Below are 7,785 nucleotides of genomic sequence, written 5' to 3'. Positions count from 1 at the left end.
CCAAAATGTCGTGCTGTCTTCATGTCACCACGCCCGCCACGTCACCCTCTGGCCCCATGCCCGTGATACCACCCTGTACTCAGGAACCCAATAATCCTGTCAGCGTATTTTTGAACAAGTGCCCTTAATTCCCACGTTCCCAGAGTGTGAGCAAATTCTACAATTTTGTCCAGAGAAAACAGGAAGCAATTTGCGAGCAGTCTGAGATTTGGCGTTAAAACATAACAAGGTGACATCCTCAGGTTTAATTGTGCCAAATGGGGTTAGATTACAGCCCGTGTTTGTGGATGAGATCCTTCAAGAATTACGACATTCACCTTCACTGCAGCTTGTTTGCAATAATTTGCACTGCTCCTAACCCGTAATGAAAGCACATTAGTCCCTGTGGATGTGTGCCAGCACCACATTGCTTGATCAAGTTGTTTTCCTGTGATGGGGCGGAGATGCAGGAGGAGGTAAAAAAAACATACCTCAGTCACGCACATCATCGGCCTTCACACAACATATCTGTGCCCAAGATCCTCTCTCAGAGGCTGTGCTGTGTGCTGGACAGCTGTTGTTTAGGAACCAGGATTTTGGCTTTTATTTGTTAATATATTAACTCCACGTATTATTATTATAAGGTTCAAGGTTGGCTCATGCAAGCACACATGATTCAAATCCATCAGGTTTTTGCAAAAAATAAAAAGGTCCGATACTTTTCTAACAGACCTCGTACTGTGCATCTGAAAAGTATTCACAGCACTTCACTTATTCTACATTTTGTTATGTTACAGCTTTATTCCAAAATTTATATTTATTTTTCCCCAAAAAAATTCTACACACAATACCCCATAATGACATTGCAAAAAAAAAAAAAAAAAGAGACTTTTGCAAATTTATTAAAAAAACAACAGCTAAGAAATCGCATGTTTCTACAGTCTAACTGGAGTCCACCTGGGGTAAATTCAGTTGACTGGACATGATTTGTAAAGACACACCCCTGTCTACATATAAGGTCCCACAGTTGACAGTCAGAGCACAAACCAAACATGAAGTCAAAGGAATTAACTATAGACCTCTGAGACAGGATTGTCTCGAGGCACAAATCTGGGGAAGGGTACAGAAACCTCTCTGCTGCTTTGAAGGTCTCAATGAACACAGTGGACTCTGTCATCCATAAATGGAAGAAGTTTGGATCCGCCAAGACTAAGGTGACCAGATGTCCCACTTTGCGCCCCAAATTGAGATGGTTTCCAGCGTTGTTATTGACAGTCAGTCTTCGGTTTTGAAATGCGTGCTTAAAACACACATTTTTAGCGTGTTTAAAACAGCTGGGCACCCGTCTTAACTAAGCAATCGGTCAGTGAGGTGACCGAGAACCCGACGTTCACTCTGTCACAGCTCCAGTATTCCTCTGTGGAGAGAGAACCTTCCAGAAGGACAACCATTTCTGCAGCAATCCACCAATCAGGCCTGTGGGGATGTTTTTCAGCGGCAGGAACTGGGAGACTAGTCAGGATTGAGGGAAAAATGAATGCAGCAATGTACAGAGACATCCTCAAAGAATTCAAAAGGAGTTTATTGTCATATGCACATAGGAACATGTTCCCTGCACAATGAAATGTGTTTACTGCATTTTACCCATTCTAATTGCCAGTTAGGAGCAGAGGTCGCCTTTTTGCCGCCCGGGGACCAGCTCCAGATGTACATCTCTGCCCTAGGTCACGAGCAGGGCTGAGCAAACCTTGACCGGCCTCATGACAAACAAACAACAACACACACACATAACACACACAACACACATAAGCCGGCCCGGTATATGAACACATATAAAAGCACACACAAGGGAAGAATTGGGAAAAGAAAAACCTCCATTGCTGCTGTGTTGAACTCACGCAGCAGCACTGGAGAAAATCAATCAATCAATCAATCAACTTTTTTCTTATATAGCGCCAAATCACAACAAACAGTTGCCCCAAGGCGCTCCACATTGCAAGGCAAGGCCATACAACAATTATAAAAACCCCAACGGTCAAAACGACCCCCTATGAGCAAGCACTTGGCCACAGTGGGAAGGAAAAACTCCCTTTTAACAGGAAGAAACCTCGAGCAGAACCAGGATCAGGGAGGGGCAGTCTTCTGCTGAGACTGGTTGGGGCTGAGGGAAAGAACCAGGAAAAAGAGATCGATCACTAATGATTAAATGCAGAGTGATGCATACAGAGCAAAAAGAGAAAGAAACAGTGCATCATGGGAACCCCCCCACAGTCTACGTCTAAAGCAACATAACCAAGGGATGGTCCAGGGTCACCCGATCCAGCCCTAACTATAAGCCTTAGCGAAAAGGAAAGTTTTAAGCCTAATCTTAAAAGTAGAGAGGGTATCTGTCTCCCTGATCTGAATTGGGAGCTGGTTCCACAGGAGAGGAGCCTGAAAGCTGAAGGCTCTGCCTCCCATTCTACTCTTACAAACCCTAGGAACTACAAGTAAGCCCGCAGTCTGAGAGCGAAGCGCTCTAATGGGGTAATATGGTACTACGAGGTCCCTAAGATAAGATGGGACCTGATTATTCAAAACCTTATAAGTAAGAAGAAGAATTTTAAATTCTATTCTAGCATTAACAGGAAGCCAATGAAGGGAGGCCAACACGGGTGAGATATGCTCTCTCCTGCTAGTCCCCGTCAGTACTCTAGCTGCAGCATTCTGAACCAACTGAAGGCTTTTTAGGGAACTTTTAGGACAACCTGATAATAATGCATTACAATAGTCCAGCCTAGAGGAAATAAATGCATGAATTAATTTTTCAGCATCACTCTGAGACAAGACCTTTCTGATTTTAGAGATATTGCGTAAATGCAAAAAGGCAGTCCTACATATTTGTTTAATATGCACTTTGAATGACATATCCTGATCAAAAATAACTCCAAGATTTCTCACAGTATTGCTAGAGATCAGGGAAATGCCATCCAGAGTAAGGATCTGGTTAGACACCATGCTTCTAAGATTTGTGGGGCCAAGTACAATAACTTCAGTTTTATCTGAGTTTAAAAGCAGGAAATTAGAGGTCATCCATGTCTTTATGTCTGTAAGACAATCCTGCAGTTTAGCTAATTGGTGTGTATCCTCTGGCTTCATGGATAGATAAAGCTGGGTATCATCTGCGTAACAATGAAAATTTAAGCAATACCGTCTAATAATACTGCCCAAGGGAAGCATGTATAAAGTGAATAAAATTGGTCCTAGCACAGAACCTTGTGGAACTCCATAATTAACTTTAGTCTGTGAAGAAGATTCCCCATTTACATGAACAAACTGTAATCTATTAGACAAATATGATTCAAACCACCGCAGCGCAATGCCTTTAATACCTATGACATGCTCTAATCTCTGTAATAAAATTTTATGGTCAACAGTATCAAAAGCAGCACTGAGGTCCAACAGAACAAGCACAGAGATAAGTCCACTGTCCGAAGCCATAAGAAGATCATTTGTAACCTTCACTAATGCTGTTTCTGTACTATGATGAATTCTAAAACCTGACTGAAACTCTTCAAATAGACCATTCCTCTGCAGGTGATCAGTTAGCTGTTTTACAACTACCCTCTCAAGAATCTTTGAGAGAAAAGGAAGGTTGGAGATTGGCCTATAATTAGCTAAGATAGCTGGGTCAAGTGATGGCTTTTTAAGTAATGGTTTAATTACTGCCACCTTAAAGGCCTGTGGTACATAACCAACTAACAAAGATAGATTGATCATATTTAAGATTGAAGCATTAAATAATGGTAGGACTTCCTTGAGCAGCCTGGCAGGAATGGGGTCTAATAAGCATGTTGATGGTTTGGATGAAGTAACTAATGAAAATAACTCAGACAGAACAATCGGAGAGAAGGAGTCTAACCAAATACCGGCATCACTGAAAGCAGCCAAAGATAACGATACATCTTTGGGATGGTTATGAGTAATTTTTTCTCTAATAGTCAAAATTTTGTTAGCAAAGGAAGTCATGAAGTCATTACTAGTTAAAGTTAATGGAATACTCAGCTCAATAGAGCTCTGACTCTTTGTCAGCCTGGCTACAGTGCTGAAAAGAAACCTGGGGTTGTTCTTATTTTGTTCAATTAGTGATGAGTAGAAAGATGTCCTAGCTTCACGAAGGGCTTTCTTATAGAGCAACAAACTCTTTTTCCAGGCTAAGTGAAGATCTTCTAAATTAGTGAGACGCCATTTCCTCTCCAACTTACGGGTTATCTGCTTTAAGCTACGAGTTTGTGAGTTATACCACGGAGTCAGACACTTCTGATTTAAAGCTCTCTTTTTCAGAGGAGCTACAGCATCCAAAGTTGTCTTCAATGAGGATGTAAAACTATTAACAAGATACTCTAACTCCCTTACAGAGTTTAGGTAGCTACTCTGCTCTGTGTTGGTATATGACATTAGAGAACATAAAGAAGGAATCATATCCTTAAACCTAGTTACAGCGCTTTCTGAAAGACTTCTAGTGTAATGAAACTTATTCCCCACTGCAGGGTAGTCCATCAGGGTAAATGTAAATGTTATTAAAAAATGATCAGACAAAAGGGAGTTTTCAGGGAATATTGTTAAGTCTTCTATTTCCATACCATAAGTCAGAACAAGATCTAAAATATGATTAAAGTGGTGGGTGGACTCATTTACTTTTTGAGCAAAGCCGATAGAGTCTAATAATAGATTAAATGCAGTGTTGAGGCTGTCATTCTCAGCATCTGTGTGGATGTTAAAATCGCCCACTATAATTATCTTATCTGAGCTAAGCACTAAGTCAGACAAAAGGTCTGAAAATTCACAGAGAAACTCACAGTAACGACCAGGTGGACGATAGATAATAACAAATAAAACTGGTTTTTGGGACTTCCAATTTGGATGGACAAGACTAAGAGACAAGCTTTCAAATGAATTAAAGCTCTGTCTAGGTTGTCTAGTGTCTAGAAAAAAAACCCATAGCACAGAAAAACAGTAAACAAATCACAGCAGACAACAGTGTTCAGACAGACAGCCCGGAAGGCCGCCCTTGGTGCCATCGACAGGCCTTATCTGTCCATCCTGGGGGGGGGGGGGGGATCCCAGTCCTGAATCAGTCCACCAGAGTCTCAAGGTCCCACAGTCAACATCTCAGGACTGGGAGGAGGGAGAAGACAAAGAGGCGGGGGAGACGAGGAGCGAGGCATCAGGAGTGTTCCTCAGGGGGAGGATTTTATCCCAGCGGCCTTGAAGGGCAGCTGGTGTTTGGAAACCAAATAGATATCCAGATTAACAGACGCCTGAAAGATTCCACCATCTGAAACTTCAGAGTGGCTCCCAAATACATCTAAATAGAGGAGATGTGGTCATTACTGACGATCAAAGCGGTTTTCCAGTGCAGCCATTCTCCCCGAAATGGATTCCAATGTGCGGTTAACACCCGCCGACTGAGCTGACACTGCCCTTCCAATCGAATCAATCATGTGGAGCAGCCTGGATGGGCCAATTAATGCCTCCTCCACCGTCTTAATTTTCCGGTAAACCAGTGCTATGGCCACTCTACACAGCAGAAACCCGGTCTCCACAGCTCCAAATAAGTAAACATCTTCAACGTCCTCCACAGACAACGTGTACAGGCACATGACTTGCCACCTCCGCCATCTGTCCATCACATAACCCGCCACATGTGTTCCGACAGGACAGGGCGGGTCCTCCGCTACCGAGTGTCCTGTAGAAAAAAATAGTGTCAATTGCATTCAGAGACCACTTGATCAGATCCATTTTGCCGTTTTCCAGAGGAGTAGGGCTGGCAGCCTCACAGACAAACACGCTACAGTAGCAGGAAAGTTGGGGAGGGAGGAGGAAAGAAAAAATGCGACCGTCCCGACCGAGAGCAAGAAGGCAAAAAAAAAAAACCTGGATGAAAACCTGCTCCAGAGCGCTCTTGACCTCAGACTGGGGCGACGGTTCATCTTTCAGCAGGACAATGACCCTAAACACACAGCCAAGATATCAAAGGAGTGGCTTCAGGACAACTCTGTGAATGTCCTTGAGTGTTCCAGCCAGAGCCCAGACCTGAATCTGACTGAACATCTCTGGAGAGATCTGAAAATGTCTGTGCACCGACGCTTCACATCCAACCTGATGGAGCTTGAGAGGTGCTGCAAAGAGGAATGGACCAAACTGCCCAAAGATAGGCGCACCAAGCTTGTGGCATCATATTCAAGAAGACCTGAGGCTGTAATTGCTGCCAAAGGTGCATCAACAAAGTATTGAACAAAAGGTGTGAATACTTATGTACACGTGATTTTTTTTTTTTAGCTTTTTAATTTTAATGCAATTGCAAAAATATCACAAACCTTTTTTTAATGTTGTTAGTATGGGGTGTTGTGGGTAGAATTTTGGGAAAAAAAATAAATTTACTCCATTTTGGAATAAAGCTGTAACATAATAAAATGTGGAAATGTTTCTGATATTTTTTAAATTGTTCATATTTGATAAAAATGTGCTTGTCAGCTGACTAAATTCATTGTTAACAGTTTAAAATAAAAAATAATATTTTACTTCGCAAATTTCAATTTTTTATGTTAGTATTCACAATGGATAGAGTTGTTTATTTGTTTAAATGAGCAGATTGCCAAATTGCGATGAATCAGACTCCACCCCCCTTCGCCAACCAACCCTCCCAAAATGCAGTGGTGTCAAAAGTACACACATTTGTTACTTAAGTAGAAGTATAGATACTGCAGTTTAAAAACACTCTGGTAAAAGTTGAAGTATCAACTCGACTTCTTTACTCAAGTAAAAATGAAAAAGTATGTGCTCCAAAACCTACTTAAAGTATAAAAGTATAAAGTAACCTTTTTTTTTTAAAAAAAAAAGGTAGAATATATGAATTATTATATATGAATTAAATATAATTAATTAAATATATCCACTATATGAATTGAAAGCTTAATTTAAAAACTGATTCGTTCTACATGTGGCCCAAGACCCAAAACCCAAAATTACCCCCCAACACCACCTGCACGAAAATGTTTGAATTCTAGAAGCTCTGAAATGCAATCTGGGACTATTCCAGACAATAAACTGCAGTGAGTGCAGCATCCATTTAGTGAGGAAAAAAAAAACAACTTTTCTTATTCAAATTCATTCCAGTAGTATTCTGCTCTTACTAGGATGCAGCAGTTTTCTAGTTTGTCAGATAGTTCTGGAGGAAATCACTGAAGAAATTAACAAACTGAAAATATGGTTTGACCGAAACAAACTGTCATTAAATAAGACAGGGATGAAGTGGAGGTGTAAGAGTCACTAGGTGTTCACAGGAAACACTTATTTATGTATGTATTTATTTATGTATGTTCATTGTTAGTTGCTTTTATATTTTCTGTTGTGTTTCTATTCAGGTTCTTTTTGCCTCTTTCTCTAAAATTGTATATAATAATCATTAGATTATTAATATATAAACAAAAATAAATTTAAGAAATATTACAATTTGAAAACAAATGCACCCGAACGTGATGACGGCTGCAACTGCTTAATGCTAACTTTTAACATTGAAAATGCCATAGACATGCTAACGCGTTAGCATCACTCCCGTTTTTAAGTTATAAAATACATCAACTGTTTCAGAAGACCATAACACGTCGGTTTAACATAGAAAAGGTAAATAATACTCACAGAAGTATGCTCTTTAGGGTTTTAGCGGGGGAAAATTAAGCGAAAGAAAAAGAATAAACGAAGCAATAGGTCGAAGCATTGCTTCAATCTGCGAACCACTGCTTCGTTTGGTTCACGGTTCAAAGC

This window comes from Thalassophryne amazonica, chromosome 16, assembly GCF_902500255.1.
Source record: "Thalassophryne amazonica chromosome 16, fThaAma1.1, whole genome shotgun sequence".
In the NCBI taxonomy this organism is placed as follows: Eukaryota; Metazoa; Chordata; class Actinopteri; order Batrachoidiformes; family Batrachoididae; genus Thalassophryne; species Thalassophryne amazonica.
Note: the sequence above shows the minus strand (reverse complement) of the source record.